The following is a 19,430-nucleotide window of genomic DNA, read 5'->3' on the forward strand; positions in this document are numbered from 1 at the left end:
CCGCGGTTCGTGGGTTCGAGCCCCGCATCGGGCTCTGTGCTCACTGCCAGCTCAGAGCCTGGAGCCTGTTTCAGAGTCTGTGAATCCCTCTCTCTGACCCTCCCCTGCTCGCGCTGTCTCTCTCTCTCTCTCCTAGAAATAAATAAAACATTAAAAATTTTAAAAAAAAATTAAAACAAATTAAAAATACATGTTTGGATCTAAAGTTTAGATGGAGGAAAGATAATTACTAATAAAATATGGAAAATACAGAATGACTTCTAAAATGTGATCAAAAGTTAATAAAGACCTATGTGAAGGATACATAAGTGAATGTTGGTCCCTTGTCATATTTTCACAAAGGTAGACAAACAGTATCTTCTATTTTGTGTTCCTGGAGAGAAATATTGTGAAAACTATATCTGGGTCAGAGATTCATCATGGTCTGTCTGTCCAGCGGGTCCCTTGAATAAAATGGCATACATGTTCCTTGGTGTAGACAAATGGGTAGAGAAGGCTTCAGGGGGATGCATATGCTCTGATCTGAGCCATATCTCATTGCAAATAGTATGGGAAGGAACTGTGGCATGTGACATATGTCACATTACCCAGTGTTGAATGTTGAAGCTATTGCAGAAGAGATGGGGAATTAGAATGAAGGTGACATGCACTGAGCTGAAGTTGATTCAGCTCAATTCTTGATATTCAAGAATATCAGAAAATGCACTGAAAACAAAGGAATTGGCCTTTACTACCACGTGGCCAAGGAACAAGGATTCTCATGTCTACAGGGAGTGACATTGCAGTTTACAATCCTTTGGGAAATGGGAGGGAGGATGTGAATATACTTTAAAGTGGGGAAAATACATCAAAATAATTTTGTGGCCAAAAGATTTTGCTTATGAGGGAGACGAGGGAAGGAGGAGATGTGATGAAGAAGAGATTCAGGCTGCTGGACCTTGGGAGAGATGTGTGAACATAATAATAATAGGACACATGCTTTTTCCTCTCATTTGTTGTGTTAAATAGAAAAAAGTAACAAAACAAGAAGAAACAAGGGAAATGTCACCAATGATATCTTTTTGGGCATATCAAGTGTTTAGCACTTATGGAAACACTCAGTGTGATCTGAAAAGTTTGTAAAAGGGAAGACAAACTGAAGTAATCTGTCATTCAGATAGTATAATACTATAAATTCTAAGTTCTTACATTCTCCTTATATTAGAACCTAGTGTAATCACTAGAGTCAGGGTCCATTACATGTCATATGTTCTTAAATCTCTAAATTAATATTTTGGAACCATATAATGGTTAAGGTGATTGACAATCATATCAAAAAGAGATACAGATGATTTTTGCTTCATGTATATGAACTGATGTCTTTGTATATGTAGCCTAGTGTATAGAAAAATCACCAAACAGCTGAGACTGCATAACGAATACAGTTCAGACAAGTGAGGGGGAACAGAGGACATACCCCTAAATGTATTGCTCTAGCAGGTAGATGTTTTGAGCTGGAAGCAATACAGACATAGGAGACTCAGAAAGCTTTTTACCTTTTCCTTAACAGCTAACAACAATTTTCATAGGGGGTCTGTACCAGGAAAATGTTATTACCAGAGATGCATTTTTATGTTGGTAAAGCTCAAGTGGATGGCAGAGACACATCTTTTTACCTGGTATGTGATCCTCACGTGTTCCTGTGAATTATCTTCCTCCTCTTTGAATTCTTAACTCTTTTGTCCGTTCTCTTTAGGGGTAGACAAGCCTCATTGTATACCCCTTGTTTGACTGTCTCTGACTTTACCTGTCTTGTGGTGCTGTCATACACAGGTAATTAAACTTGTTTCCACCTATTAATCTGCTTTTTGCCAATTTAATTACTATATCAGCCAAGGAGCCTAGAAAGAGAATCCAAAAGACTTCACCCCAAATCAAGATTAAAACTACTCACAAGGGGCACCTGGGTGGCTCAGTCCGTTAAGCGGCTTAGGTTATGATCTTGCAGTCTGTGAGTTGGAGCCCCACATCCGGCTCTGTGCTGACAGCTCAGAGGCTGGAGCCTGCTTCAGATTCTCTGTCTCTCTCACTCTCTGCCCCTCCCATTCTCAGGCTCTGTCTCTCTCTCTCTTTCTCTCAAAATTAATTAAGCATTAAAAAAATTAAAACTACTCACCAATAAGAGTTTGTTAAAAAGAAGAGTTAACTTCTGATATCAATGCTAGTGAGAACAATTGTTGCTGCTGATGGAGAGAGAAACAGTTCGAGACTAAGTTTCCATGAAGAGATCTAATGTTTTACCAATTAGCAGAGTTGCCATCATTAATCATTCACTCAGAATCAATAACTGACCAGTATATCATATGGCAAACTGGTGATAAGCAGTGAGGCTTTTATCACAAAAATTGCATTCAATAACATTTAAAAATTAAAACAAATTAAAAATACATATGTTTGGTTCTAAAGTTTAGATGAAGGAAAGAATTACTAATAAAATACGGAAAATACAGAATGACTTCTAAAATGTGATCAAAAGTTAAGAAAGACCTATGTGAAGGATACATAAGTGAATGCTGTTCCCTTGTCATATTTTCACAAAGGTAGACAAATAGTATCTTCTATTTTGTGTTTAACCAGCTCAGTGCTACTCAATGCTGCTGAGTAGAGTTCAGTCTCTACTTTAGAGTAACATCAGAAAAGAAGGATGGATTTGATTGCTGTCCAATCATGATACTCTTGGGGCCATATATCACTAGCACAATGGCTTCAGCTGCTTCTACTTCACCAGTACTACTCTCGGGGGTCTTAAAATATTTGTGCTGTGTTATGAAATGCCATTGAGTATACCATTTAGTGTGAACCACTGAGAAGTGGAGGAAAGAAACCCACATCTGTAAGTAGTACATAGATTTATTTTGAAGCATTAGGCACTCTCCCAAATTCTACTATCACAGGCTTGACATAAATCTGAGACACAACCAAATATCATTCAACAATTCCTGTCATTATTCCCTTCAATTGCACCACCATTTGCAAACTAAATCACATACCACTAAATCACAGAGGGAGAGAGAAGTCGTGGGGTTGGCTTTTCAGATACTGCTTTGTGTTCTCTTTTTCAGGGGTCCACACTCTATCCAGTCAGTTTGTGGTTAAATAGAATGGCTATGAAGGATAAGTGTCTAAGTTCTACTCAAATTCCCTCTATATACACTTGAGTTATTGGACCTAAATATTGTTATTCTTCCACTGTTAATGCTTCCTCAATAACAGGCATGGTTGCTGAAAGTCCATAGTATCCTAGAGTCTAAACACTCATGTGTCACCAGATGATGTATGGAAGTATCAAATTATTGTATTGTATACCTGAAACTAATATAGCATTGTATGCTGTCTAACTGGAATTAAAATAAAAACTTAAAAAATAAGTAAAAATGGAAAAGATAGAAAACTAAACTCTCATTAAGTTCTGGTTCCAGTTTGGTGGCATTAAACACTTTCAATCTATATTGCAAGCATCTAAAACACACTGGACAAAAAACCAAACACATCACAACTAGCTGAAGATACCAAGGAGTAAGAGGAGTCAGGCATTCTGGGGAGGGAAGACAAAAGTGGAAGAAAGGGTCGGGAAGAGGGGGAATAAATTTTGGGGGGTTGTTTCTTTTTTGTGTTCACCTCGTTTGTCCCTAGAGGAGGCCACAATTGCATAATAGTAATGGTGGCTAAAAATGAAGTAGATTTTTCATTTCCAAAAGGAACTGGTAAGCACAGAATTTTCAGCATATATTACTCAATTTGGCTGAAAGAGGACCATAGTATTCTTTCATGAGCAAAAGAAATATTTAAATTTAACATGATACATAGTCACTAGAACAGGCAGTGTGAGGAATACACCGTGTGCTTAGTTAAAGGGACTCATTAAAAAAATGGTTATAATATATTTGTATCATATGATAATTCAGAATGATACTCGTATCAATGTCACTCTCCCTTTCACAACCCTTTCAGATAAGTCTAGAAAGGTGTGTCTCTTCCTTTTTTTTTTCATCATAAAATATATGGACCAATTTAAAGAAAAGAAATTCCCCTCAATGTGGGGAAGCTGAAGGGATTCCATAAAGAAAGGTGCAATCTTGAAGAAGGATGCAAACGTGTTTCCAGCATGGTAGCCCATCACTGCAGCTGGATCCCTGGGGTTAGCCTAACAGCTAGGTTAGGTCCCTTTATAAAGACATGCAGGGGAACAATTTGCATCCATTAGAATGAGGTTATACTTGACACCAAGCCTTCAAAGACATCAGAGAAAAATTCGGTAGAGCTCTTGTTGTAGAACTTTGTTTTTTCCAAGGTTTATATAAATTCCAGTTGTTTTGTGTACAGTATACATGAGTTTTGGATGTAGACTTTAGTGTTTTAGCACTTAGGTACAAAACCCTGTGCTCTCATTACGAGTGCACTACTTAATACCCATCACCCATTTAACACACTCCCCTGCACACCTCTCCCCCAGAAATCCTCAGCTTGTTCTCTGTAGTTAAGGACCTGTCCTAGCTGCCCTCTCTCTTTCTATCCCTCTCTTTTTACCTACTTTGTTTCTTAAATTCCACATATACAGGGTGCCTGGTGGCTCAGTCAGGTGTCCAACTCTTGCTTTCAGCTCAGGTCATGATCTCACTATTTGTGAGTTCAAGCCCCATGTCTGGCTCTCCATTGAGAGTGCAGAAAAATAACTAAACAAAAAATTAAGCTCTACATCTGTGTGAAAGCCTATGTTATTTGTCTTTCTCTAATTGACTTAGGTGACTAGCATTAGGCTCTCTAGCTCTATTTACATGGTTGCAAATGGCAAAATTTCTTCCTTTTTGTGCTTGAGTAGTATTCTATTCTATGTTTATTCCACATCTTCATTAACCTTTCATCAGTCAATCTCACTGACTCCAGCACACACACCGCTGTCCTTTGGATATCGCTAACACTGGACATTTCTAAAGTTTGATTGTAGGACAAGTCATTAATCACATTATCTGATTTTGTTCTCCTTCCACTCAGTAAAAGGTTTCCACTCCATGACCAGGCAGTTTGTGCCAAAAGAAAAAAAGGTTATTTTCTGTTTTCTACAACCAATCTCTTCTTATCCTCCAAGCCTCTTTTTCACGATCAGAATACATAAATAAATAAACATATGGATTAAAATTCTCTTGTCTCCTCTTGTGTGAAATCACTAACTTGAGTGAAAATAATTTAAACTCCCTGTTGGAGCTATTACTTTCCTCCCACAGATCTTCCCTCTTATTCCTCCTTCTCAAAGGGCATGTGACACAGAAGCAGCCAAGTGCCCACGTGCTGGTGGAGAGCAGTTGTAGTCTGGCCTATGATGGACTTTTTGGGCCTTACAGGCCTCCACTAACATGTCTCTCATAACATGATGGTGTCCAGCACAGGTGTCTGTTGTAAGACACTGGCCACTCCTCCTTGTGACCCCGGATCTCCCTCTGCCTCAGGTCTCAGGTTTGTTAACCAGGGGCCTCCCTATTGTTACCCCAGGTCTCTTCTTGTCAGTAGATTCTGTTAGTGCTTCTTCATCCCTTACAGGATGTCATGGAGTTTCTTTTGTCCTAGGAAAACAGTTCCCGGGTCCATAACATCCTACACCTGTTTGGGTGTTTATTTCTCCTCTTTTTTCACAGTACTCCGTCTTTAAATTGGGGAGTATTTTGCATACTAAACATCCATGCATGGTAAGTATACAGGTGATCAATTATTTTTGGTGATATATATTTTCCTCAATCCAAAATGTTTACAAGTTACCTTTCAAGTAAATCGATCTGTGGGAGGCAAGCATTGCTTTGATTTTCTTACTCAGTATAAATGCGATTCTCTGTTATAAAGCGACATACTGGTACATAAGTGCATTATCTATAGTTAAACATAGTAGGTTGAGATTCCTTCATGTTTCTGTGTACCAATAGTTCATTCTTCTTTATTACTGAGTAGTACTTTTTTCTCTAAGTAGAATACAATTTGTCCACTTACCAGTTGATGGACATTTAGGTGGTTTCCAAATTGGGAAAATTACAAATAAAGATACTATGAATATTCTTGTACAAGCTTTTTTTGGATATACTTTTTTTAAATCTCTTGCATAAAACCTAGGAATTAAAGAACTAGGTTTAGAGTAAATGTATCATTCACTCTATTGTTTACATTTCTTGAATCTTACTTTATAAGAAATTTGAGTTCTGCAGAGTGCTCATACTCTTTACACTCCCAGAAGCAGTGTGAAGGATTCCCATTGCTCCACATGCTTACTAACATTGAGACATGTTATGCATATTAAAAAAATTTTAGACAGTCTAGCTTCTGTACAGCCAAGGAAACAACCCAGAAAATTAATAGGCAACNTAGACATTCTAATGCATTTAATTTAGTGACTTGTAATTTCTTTTTTACTTAAGATAATTGTAATACTTTACATTTCTAAGATAAAATTCTCAGACATCATGAAAACACTACATCGATTAAAAATCTAATATATTGTCCTAATGATAAAGAATTACATGTAACAAAATAAAATAATATATATGTAAATATGAAACAAACAAGTATTATACTACTACAACGCATAATAAAGTAGTCAAATCTTGCTTCTATGAGCCAAATAATCACAAATGCAACTACTATCTATGCATACAGGAGACACATTGCTCTTGTAATTCATGTATACGAAGTATTGTTTTCAGCAATAGTATTTTTTTAAATTGAAAGCGTCTTGATAAATTTTGGAGCACAACATATAGGATAGAATTATTTTTCAAGTACATGGCAAATGCACGTAAGCAGTTATTAAAATGATGCTAACAATTGTTGAGTTGTTACAAGACATGCAAACAAGGAAGCAGTAAGATAGTTGTACCAAATTTGGAGTTTGTGGCAGTACAATCGGTGAACTCATCCTTTGCATCCATAAGAAATGTTACTAGTCATTCTTCCTGGTTTCACCTTGACTACCAAATATTCATATAATCTTTTAGTTGAATTTGCCTTTGGTCAGTTTTATCCACTTTTTTCCTAAGACATCCCTGCTGGAACAAAAATCGGAAGTAATGCAGAATGGAGAGGTATCATTCCAAGCTGTAGATGGCAAATCTATAATGCTACCACAAGCATAAATGTCCAGAGGAGACAAATGAATGGAAACAGAACATAGCTTATTGTGTGCCTGGGTCTGGAGCACAGAAACAGAAATTAACTGCTCAAGGGCACAAAGGATTTTGGGAAGTTGACAGCCTTGTCCTAAAAGTGAATTGTGGTGATGCCTGCACAAGACTAAATTACTAAGCATTATTACATCTTACACTTAAAATGGGTAATTATATGGTATATAAATAGACCCTCCTCAAAGCTGTTAGAAAAGGAATGTAGACTTATCTGATATACAACTCAGAACATAAAACTGTTGGTTACTGTTCCTATGGTCCTTATATCAAGTCAAGGTTTGGAAGTAAATTACTTCCCCTCTTGACTTTTACCCCCAAATGCAGGTAGAGAGCCTACTTCAGCTCCGGATTCTCACTAACGGAAAAATGTGCATGATAGCCTGCAGTTCTCTTCCAAACCTTTGACTTCTTGATAGACTTTCCTTTCCTTATATTTCCCCACCAAAGGCTTCAAAAGAAGTTAGAAAGAATTTAACTGGCTACAGTGCTGAAGAATAAGTATCAATCTCCTAAAAAGAAGAAGGAACTTTAATTGGCTCTATTCTCAAGGGTGATGGGCACTTCCATCTGAAAGTCATCACCAAATGTCAATAAAGAGATCAAAGCATTGGATTCTTAAACACAAAGACATTAAAACTGTTCTATTTACTAGAAGAGTTTAATTTCCATCATGAAAATACCTCTGAATCAACTTTTCATTACACAGTCTACTGGATTCAGTTGATGACAATCTACTGAAGAATGCTTTACAAAATTTCAGACTTTACAATTCATGGGAAAACTTAATGTAAAAGATGAGAATCTTCTTGACCATATCACAGTGGAGTGATGAATTTAGAGACAAGAAGAAGTATAGACCATGTAGGAAGAAGTACTATTTGAGTCTGGCACATAATGAATATGTAGATGGAAACAGCTAGCTCATATATAACTAATATGTTTATAGAAGTAAATATTAGGGAGCCTGGGTAGCTTAGTCGGTTAAGTGTATGACTGTTGATTTCGGTTTAGGTCATGGTAATTTTTGCAGTTTGTGAGTTTCTAGGAATTTGACCATTTCCTCCAGATTGCCCAGTTTACTGGCATATAATATTTCATAGTATTCTTTTATAATTGTTTGTATTTCAGTGGTGTTGGTTGTGATCTCTCCCCTTTCATTCATGATTTTATTTATTTGGGTCCTTTTGGTTTTCTTTTTGATGACCCCAGCTGGGAGGTTTATTACTTTGTTTAATATTTCAAAGAACTAGCTCTTAGTTTTGTTGATCTGTTATGCCAGTTTTCTTTTGTTGTTGTTGTTGTTCATATCTATATCATTTATTTGTGTTCTAATCTTTGTGATTTCCTTTCTTCTGCTGGCTTTGGACTTTATTTACTGTTCCTTTACACTTTTAGATGTGTATTAGATTGTGTATTTGGGACCTTTTGTGCTTCTTGATATAGGCCTGAATTACAATATACTTACCTCTTTAGACTGCCTTTGCTGCATCCCAAAGGGTTTGGACTGTGGTGTTTTCATTTTCATTGGCTTCCATATATATATATATTTTTAAATTTCTTCTTTAATTTCATGTATAACCTAATCATTATGTAGTGGGATGCTTTTAACCTCCATGTATTTCAGGGCTCCAAAATTTTTTCTTGTGATATCATAGCATTATGATGCTAATCTTTTCGTACATGTTAAAGGCTGATTTGTGACCCAGTATGTGATCTATTCTGGAGAATGTTCCATATGCACTTGAGGACAATGTGTATTCACGGCTTTAGAATGAGACATTCTGAATATATCTGTTAAGTCCATCCAATCCATGTGTCACTCAAAGCTGTTGTTTCCTTGTTGATTTTCTGTTTAAATGATCTGTCCATTTTTAAAGTCCCCTACTATTATTGTATTATTATCAATGAATCTCTTTATGTTTGTGATTAATTTTTTTAAATATTTGGGTGTTTACAAGTTGGAGGCATAATATGGATGGATCACTTAATTATGATATAATGCCCTTCTTCATCTCTTATTACAATCTTTGTTTTAAATTTTAATATATCTGATATAAGTATGCTACTCTGACTTTCTTATGACATCCATTAGCATGATGGATAGTTCTCCATTCCCTCACTTTCAATCTGGAGGTGTCTTTAGGTCTAAAATGAGTCTCTTATAGAGAGCATATAGATGGCTCTTGTTGTTTATTTTTTTTAATTCATTCGGATACCATATGTCCTTTGATAGGAGAATTTATTCCATTTACTTTCAGAATGATTATTGAAGATATGAATTCAGTGCTATTGTGTTACCTGAATAGTTGGGCTTTCTGGTGACATTCTCTGTTCCTTTGTAGGCTTTATTACGTTGGTCTCGTGTGTGTGTGTGTGTGTGTGTGTGTGTGTGCGCGTGTGTGTGTATTCAAAGAGTTCCCTTTAAAATTTCTTGCAGGGCTACTTTAGTAGTCCTGAACTCCCTTAGTTTTTATTTGTCTGAAAAACTCTTTATGTCTCCTTCTTTTCTGAATGACATCCTTGCTGAATAAAGAATTCTTGTCTGTATATTTTTCCTATTAAGCACTTTGAATATTTCCTGCCAGTCCTTTCTGTCCTGCCAAGCTTCAGTGACAGGTCTGATGCTAACCTTATGTGTTTACCCTCCTAGGTTAGAACGTTTAGTCCCTAGCTGCTTTCAGAATTCTCTATTTATCTTTGTGTTTTGCAAGTTTCACTATGATATGTTGTGGCATTGACTTATTTTTGTCATTTTGGAGTGGAGATCTTGGTTGAGAAAGAAGATATAGAACTTCAAATATTAAGAGAGTTAATCAATTCTTGGTAAATAGTGAATAAAATTTGTGCAGAACACAAATATGGGAGCAATCAGTCATTGGCCAGTCACCACAATATCCTCTGATGATCTGATCTTTTTGGAAGGTGACAACTGAATCTTTTGTTTATTTATTATTCCCAACAGGTAGGAACAATCTAGGTAGTGGTACATTCTCTGGTGGATCTTAAGTAAACCACTGTGGACCTAAGTGATGCTTGTCTCACTTAGAGTCATTAGTGGAGACAGTGGAGAATGCACTTGCAAGGTTTCCTGAAAGATAGGCAGGAAACCCTGGTGCATATGCCACAGACCCTGGCACCATACATGCATAGAATATCTTCAGGATCTTATAGCTGAATTTCATATATATGAATAAATAGGCCTTTTTCGCTTCTCATGTTCTAAAATTAATTTGTTTATCATCAAGTAAAATAAATTGGCAGTGTTCACAAACTATATATGTACATCACAACGAATCTATAAAGTGAACACCAATGCAACCATCAATCAAAGAAAACAAATAACAATAATCTTGGCATTCTGGGTCCACAATGTTGATTTATTTCACCGAGATAGTCACACCAAAGTCAGATTTATCTTTTCAAATTGAATGCATCTAGCTGCTGGTTGGATACTATTTCATCACAAATATTTTTTGTGGTCAGAAATGTAATCATATTCAGGAAATCAGTATCAATATATAGAACACATATGCCATAAGACAACTTATTCTCCTTTTTTAAATGTTTTTATTTATTTTTTAGAGAGAGAGAGACAGTATGAGCAGGGAAGGGACAGAGAAAGAGAGAGACACAGAATCTGAAGCAGGCTCCAGGCTCTGAGCTGTCAGCACAGAACCCAACACGGGGCTTGAACTCGCGAACCATGAGATCATGACCTGAGCCAAAGTCAGATGCTTAACTGACTGAGCCACCCATGTGCCCCCAACCTATTCTTAAACTAAACCTAATAACTGTCCTCCATTGTCTGGGGGTATCAAAACATATTGCAGAGTATCCAAAAAAAGATGAGAAAAATATAAGGAAATTAATTTAAGAAGATGTCACCATATCACTGGTTAAATTTTAAATAATTAACTGCGTGTAATAATTTCATAGAAAGATAGGACATAGTGGCACAAACACACACACACACGCGCACGCACACACACACACACACACCAGATTTCCATGCAGATAAATACATGCAAACTATAGATATATAAGTGTCACTTGAAATGTGCTTCTAGGTTACCAACAAAGCTAAAACTTTTGGGCCTTTCTGAAACCTTGCTAAGTCTGAAGCTCTATGGGGTAAGTCCTTGAAATCTATATTTTCACACACAAACCAGGCATTTCCATATGCTGACTGTCCAAAAAATGGCAATATAGTGTTGCATATCTGATTTGAAATAAAACTTTTGCCTGAACTCAGGGATGATCATTCAGGAAAAGTAAATTTGCAGATGGATATGAGAAAGGCAGTAGAAATATGTTCTTCATGTAGACAGATCAAGAATCATCTGAAGAAGCATCAGTGAAATAACTGAGACCATTGATCAACTGAGCTCAAATGAAAATTGTCCAGTGATTACCTAGAGAAACCTCAGTTTGCCCACTGATGAATTGAAGTTGGTAAGTTTATCTCTTTTCCCATGAACCCATGAGAGTTCAAAAATATAATGTTTGAAAGAGCTTTTATGGTAATAAGAGAGATGGAGCACAGCAGGATGAAGTGGTTCAGCATAATGGTTTATAACACACAGTATGTCCTGGAATCATGAATCATCAGTACAAAACCTGTGGCATCAACAATGTCTTGTACCAAGACTGCTTAGTATTCTTCAGACCCATCTTGCTCTGTGGATGTATTTGAGAGTGAAAGTGCCAAGTGTAAGTTGACATTTGTGCTACAACTGAAAGACTAAACTACAACTTGTCGGTATTGGGCAAGACACAACCAAAACTGGTCAAATCATTGTGAAGACCCTGGATGAGACATTCTCTCCTGAGTAAGTAGGATGGAGTAGATCATAAAGGTCAAAGCTCCTCTGGCTAAAAATAGCTTATAAACAACTAAAGTACAAGAATTATATATATATTTTTATTTTTATTTATTTCTAGGAGAGAGAGGGAGAGACAGCGTAAGCAGGGGAGGGTCAGAGAGAGAGGGAGATACAGNCATGAACCCATGAGAGTTCAAAAATATAATGTTTGAAAGAGCTTTTATGGTAATAAGAGAGATGGAGCACAGCAGGATGAAGTGGTTCAGCATAATGGTTTATAACACACAGTATGTCCTGGAATCATGAATCATCAGTACAAAACCTGTGGCATCAACAATGTCTTGTACCAAGACTGCTTAGTATTCTTCAGACCCATCTTGCTCTGTGGATGTATTTGAGAGTGAAAGTGCCAAGTGTAAGTTGACATTTGTGCTACAACTGAAAGACTAAACTACAACTTGTCGGTATTGGGCAAGACACAACCAAAACTGGTCAAATCATTGTGAAGACCCTGGATGAGACATTCTCTCCTGAGTAAGTAGGATGGAGTAGATCATAAAGGTCAAAGCTCCTCTGGCTAAAAATAGCTTATAAACAACTAAAGTACAAGAATTATATATATATTTTTATTTTTATTTATTTCTAGGAGAGAGAGGGAGAGACAGCGTAAGCAGGGGAGGGTCAGAGAGAGAGGGAGATACAGACTCTGAAACAGGTTCCAGGCTCTGAGCTGGCAGTCAGCACAGAGCCCCACGCGGGGCTTGAACCCACGAACCGGGAGATCATGACCTAAGGGAAAGTCGGACGCTTAACCAACTAAGCCACCCAGGTGCCCCCCCCCCTTTTTTTTTTATTTCTGGGAGAGAGAGAGAGACAGTGTGAGCAGGGGAGGGTCAGAGAGAGAGGGAGATACAGACTCTGAAAAAGAATTATATTTTAAACACTTTAGATCTCTGGAAACAGTAAGAACCAGGGCAACTATAATTCCAGACTTGGAAGAGCCCTTTTTTGGTGAATATCCAGGTTTCCTTCTCTGGGCACATTTGCTACTTAAGGGCTTTGTAACTTTAGGGCAGGAGAATAAAGAACTAAAATCCACACCACTGAAGAGAAGGGCTAAATACTTCCATTTCCAAGGACTAAGGAGAAACACAATTCCCAGTCTCTCACTGGAAGACAAACGAGACAAACTGGAGTCATGTTAAATTGAAAACTCAGTTTCAATCAAATTCAATCCCTAATTGGAAACTAAGACCTAAGAGGAAGGAATTAAAGCTCTTTCATTCCTAGAGTCAGATAGAGCAGGTTTGAATAAGAGTGGTAACACTACCTGTTTGCCCAAGGGAAATTTCATTTACTCTCAACATCTCATTTTCTCAGTTATGAAACACTACCAACCTTATAAGGATTTTGTTAATAATAAGTGAGATAATGCGTATGTAATTCTAAAGTCAATATCTTGTATGAAGAAGGTGTCATATAAATATAAATTTTTAAGCACACCATTTCCTTCCCTCTATCACACACAATCCCTTGTTTGAGGATTCATAAGGAGCAAGGCGGACAAAAGGAAATTTTCTCTAAAGATATACATTACACCTAGTCCCACGGCTATGGAATTATGAAGCCTTGGAAGAAAGGAGTTCATAAAGGCAAGGGTGGCGGAGCAGGAACAGGTCATGGGGGTGGAAAACCCTCTCTCAATGCAAGAATCAGGGCTTTTTATATTTTTGTTTAAAGCAGTATGTAGGGAAGAAACTGTGTACATTTCTTAGGAACGAAGATAAGAGCAATGAGCATTTGAAACAAAGGCATTGAGGTAGCCAGCAACCCCAAGCATCCAAAACCTACAGGCTCAGACTGAATGCACTGCTTTCACTCAGTCAGACTTATAAGCCAAAACCCAGATGATGTTTAAGCAGTCAAAAATCATGAGCAGCAGTCAGCAGTTAGAAAATGTAACTAAAAAATATCTTCTCAGAGCTACAGATACCATCTATGTCTGCATCGGATAAAGTTCACAGGAAATGAGCAAAGCTTATAAAAGGACCATATAGCTTTTCCAAAGACCTGAAAGAAAACACAAATAAATGGTGAATGTACAATATATCTGAATGGGAAGACTCAGTTAGTGGTGATGTCAGTTTTTAAATGATGTTTTAAGAGTAAATAATTCTTATTAAAAGTCCAACACAACTCCTCATGACAGTTTATTAATTTATATTAGAAATTATGATATGGTAATGAAAAAGAAAAATATACCAACAGAAAAATATGTCATTTATAGAAGTCCACTCGTGTATACAGCTGTTTAGAACAAGATAATTTTTTAAGCTATTCTTCTTTTTTTTTTTTTTACAAATAGTTTATTGTCAAATTAGTTTCCACATAACACTCAGTGCTCATCCCCACAAGTGCCCCCCTCCATGCCCATCCTCCCCCCCCCACATCCATCAGTCCTCAGTTTTTGTCAGCATTCAAGAGTCTCTCATGGTTTGCCTCTCTCCCTTTCCCCCACCATTTCCCCCCTTAGAACAAGATAATTTTAATCAGAAGGAAAATGATGGCTATTCAAGAAAAACTCTTGGCCTATTTGTTTGTTACGTATAAAAAAATATCAGTAGTTGTTTTACAGAATAAGACAAACATTTAGATTAAATACAGATATGGTTAATGAATACATGAAAATACTTGTGATAACAACACTCTCACTGAAGTTAGACACAAATCCTAAAAGCCACAAAATGAAAGTTTGACTAATTAGATACCTAAAATTTAAAATCTAAAGTATGTAGAAAGAAGTAGTTTTTTTTTTATAAATGAAAAAGATTCTATTTTAAGAATCCAAATCAATAAAATGTTAGGATTTTTGTTGCTCAACTGTTTCGGTAAAGCCAGTACAAATAATATTCCATTACATGCAAGAGAAAAGTACATGTCTGTGCAGAAGAAACATGGGGATATGCATCACTTCCACAAGGAAATTTGGCTTCTCCATTTGTCTTCTTAGACATTTGTGTCTCAATTTCAGGTAGCTGAAAGATGTAGAAGCACAGAACATTTTCTTTTTTCAAAGAAAACAAATTGCTTGTGCAATAAAAGTGGCACTGGACAAGGGTCATAGCATCTACAACATGATAGGATGTGCTGAGTGTAAGGGAAGGGCATATCCCCACTTCAGTTTGGCTCCAACTTACCAGCGATTCGTATTGTTGAATCGAATGGGTAAAGACATGTGAAGAGAGTAAGTGAAGGAAATACTAATGTAGAGAAATCAAAACCAATATTATTGCTACTTGACATAGAGGCATAGAACCCTGTGATTAAAAACAAAATTTATGACTATAATTCTATATAATAGAATTTCCAGCTACTAAGTTAGAATATCATAAAATACAATTTAGAAAGATTGCATAAAAATAAAAATATTCTAGCATGCTCAAATTTGTCAGTAATATGGAGGATTTGTTCAAAGACTCACTCACCAGAGGTATGACATATTGAGAGAAATATGATATTCCTATACATTTTGTGATGTAGGATTCTGGTTTACTAGTGGACACATGACATTCCTGCCCAATCATGACCGAATAGTGAGTATGAGTTGTTAAATCACCCCTGGGGGATGTTTAGGATAAATCACTGAGATGGAAGAGCAGGCAGTGATGGCCAACAGCCCCAACATTACCTCATCATCCCGTGCTGAGCCCACGCTAAGGGGGGAAAACAGTCTTAACAGTAAATAGATACCTATTTGTAGAAAACATTTTACTAAGCACTGTAAAATTTCCAGGAGCCATGGAGAAGGCCTTGTTATTTTAGGTTATTCATCAAATTCATTCAGGGACCAAACATTATAGTCTCTTGAATAGCACCACGATGAAATCATGGAAAATCATCTGTCTAGAGAATGGCACTAGGCCATGAGGGCTCCATGTTAGGAACATCAGCCAGGAAACTTAGAAGCTACCCTTTGGGTCATTTGTACCACATTGCAGGACAGCCATTTACTGTTCAACCTCCTTTGAGAAAGAAATGGCCTTTACTTTATCCTAAATTTAGTGTTTAGTATCATGTCATAATTTCCTGGGGGTCATACTTCATGTTCTCACATGTGGCCTGTCTCACTACAGTATCCATGTCTCTTCATTCAGTTCTTACACCAGAAATTTGGCAGACTTTTAACATAAAACTATGAGATCCTGTAATAAATCAGGGTGTGATAAATTATATGTGTTATAAGATGGAAGATTCACACAGAAGGTGCAGCTAAATATTATTATGGGAGTGAAAATTGTAAGTGCTTAGGCTACTTAGAAAATGGAGTTGGGCCATGAGAAGTGATTTATTGATTCCATCTTGGTAAATTAATCCTTCACTTGTCCGCTATTTTAGAGGACATTTGGGTTTATTTTAGGAACACCATATATCATTTTATCTTTCCTAACAGCAAGTATTTGGGGAGTAGCTACTGTATGTCAGACATTGCCCTGTGTGATGGTGCAAGTGAACTGAGGCACGATAGAGGATCACTGGTGGGAATTCAGTGCAAGGATCCATTATGGGCCGAGAGTGATTGTGTAACAGAATTGAGAGAAAATTTCAACAAAGATGATAAATTATTTTGGGAATTAAAGCAAAAACAAGAATTTTCTAGAAAGACAAACTGAACATATAGGGTGTAGACAGAAGAACAAGTATGGTGGTTCCATGGAAGGTGTGAGATATCAGGTCACAGGAGTATTAGAAGTTGAGTTTCCCCAGAGCTATTTGGGAACAGGTCTCTGATGAGAAAGATGGAAAATGAGGCTGGAGGCTTGGAGGGACCACACTGTGAAGAAGGTGCAAGCGTAGCTAGATACTTGACTCTCTCATTGGTAAGTGATGTGGACTCAGCAAGAGAGTTAGGCTTTTATTGTGGCCTTGAGCAGATGTAACAGAAACGACTGACAAAACCTCAGTAGGTGGCAGCCCTTAGTCTTGCCTTTCTTACAGCTCTTTCTCTTCTTTTGCACTAAGAGATTCCGGGGGTGTTCTAACAAGAGTGCCCAGCCCCTTTTTGGTAATGATTCTGATTGATTCAAGATCTTGATGGCAATTCCATTGCCCACTACTAGGGATTATTCTGGGGTTGTCATGTGACCCAATTTTGGCTCTGAAACACAAAGAGGAATTCAAACTGACACTTCCAAGAGAATTTTTCTTGGAGAAAATTGTGGGAGCAAGGTAGTAAAACATAATAAGACAAAACTTTTGTTTCACTTCTTGCTCTTTCTGATATATATATGCTATCATCTGAGGACATGACTTTGAAGCTACAACGATCATCCTACTACTATCAGGGGAGATGCCGTTGGCTCACCAAATGTGATACAAAGGAAAGACAAAATTCTAAGACATTCTGGACATGCTTGACTGCCACACCCAACATCAGGATAGCCTGCCTCTGGGATTCAGTCAATCAGCAATAGAAGTTCTTTTGTTTTAAGCAAAAACAAAAGTGTTACTTTCCTGTTACTGGGAACTGAATTCTTTCTAATCATACACAGTCATTTTCTTTTAATTTTCTTGCAATGCTTAACTGTACACAGTGTAGACAAGATTAAAGTGTCTTAAGAGATGTATCTCTGTTGGGAGCCATTGTGAGCCCACTCGTCCAGAAAGCTCCTAGTGAGGTTAAAGCAAGTTTGCACAGTCTCTAGCCAATCAGATGACGACCGATATCCACCCCACTCAATTATTTCTGCTTGAGCACTGACCCCCAAGCAACCTTGTTGATCCACATCGGGAGTGACTTGTGCTCTTGTTTCTGACCCTGGTATGATGATTGCAACTTGTAAAGGAATTAATTGTGGGAACTTCTTCTTTTCATTATGAAAACAGACATCGTGTCTCCAGCAGGTCCTGTTTTCCTCCACACTTTCCCTTGAGCTATGAACAGGTTATCATCTTTACTCATAAAAGACTGACCTTTACGTGTACAATTCTGTTTCTACCGTTGCATTAGTCCAAGAGGTTCATACAGCTCAACATGTAAATCAGCTAACCAAAAGTGTCTCTCATGCCTTAGCTATTCAAGAAATCATAAAACTAGACACAAAGGTAAATACAGTCAAATAGGCTATTCTATATATTGGAAATGAGCTAAACTCTTTAAAGGTATCGTTGGCTCTCTGGTGCCATAAACAATATAACCGGACAATTAAGTCTTGCCACACAAAGAGCCTAACTTAGAGAGGAGGAACAGAAAAGGGCAGAACATAAGTTACCACGTATACTTTTGCTAACTGATGATGTATAGCAGTCCCTTCCCTAAGGCCTACATTCCACAAACACCTTCCCTTACACTGGCAGCTGTGATGAGGATGGATAAGAGTATCTAGAAACCTATGACTTGATCTTAGCGTTATTAAAATTTGTATGTTATCCTGTTTTTCACGATGAACACCCTGTTATTTTCTTAGTTACTCAACTTCACTATAATTGGAGTAGTTCTGCAAGAATACTTCTGTAAAACTTGTTTCTGTACATTTTCCAAAACATCTTATCATAGAGAACTATCCATTGTAAAAATTCCATTTTCTGATGCCATGTTAATGTTTGATCTATAAATAAAGACACAAAAACCGACTGGGCAGACTGCTTGCACACTCTCTCGCTCTCACAAATAAATAAATAAATATTAATAAATAAATCATGAGTCTTTAAGAGTACAATCAAACTTACCAGAAATCCAACACAATTCAAGACATTTTATTAAGTTACATAAGATATTATGGCATGGATATGGTTATGAAAAAGAAAAGTTTATGAACAGAAAAATGTGTCTTTTACATAAGTCTATTACATGCAAATATGTACATATATTTTTTGAAACACGATAATGTCTATTTTAATCTGTAGGAAAATGATGGCTATTTAATAAAAGATCTTGGGCCAATTGGATATCTGTCACAAAAAAATAGTTCTCACACAGCAAATGATGGATATTCAGATTAAATAAAGATAGGATTTAGTAACACTTGAAAATACTTGTGATAGCAACACTCTAAGTTTGGTGCAAGACCTAGAAGCCATAAAGTGAAAGGTTGATTCATTTGATTACTTAAGAAGTAAGACCTTCAATATGATGAAAGACTACATGTAGCTTTTTATATATGAGAAGGCTTCTATTTAAGAGGTCAAATTGATCACATGTTATGACTTCTTTTGTTCCTCAAGAACTTTGTGCTTTCTGAACGTAAAATGCTATCTATTTCATAATTCTATGCCAAAACAAAGAGCAGAATGATCTCCTGATCAGAAACTGAGGAATCCCAGCAAATGGGAAATAGCCCTTAGATCTCAAATGATGTACAGGCACATATTTATATTTATTAATCACTGAGGTTTTTTAATAATTAGCCAA

Source organism: Crocuta crocuta, unplaced genomic scaffold, assembly GCF_008692635.1.
Source record: "Crocuta crocuta isolate KB4526 unplaced genomic scaffold, BGI_CrCroc_1.0 scaffold562, whole genome shotgun sequence".
NCBI classification, from domain to species: Eukaryota; Metazoa; Chordata; class Mammalia; order Carnivora; family Hyaenidae; genus Crocuta; species Crocuta crocuta.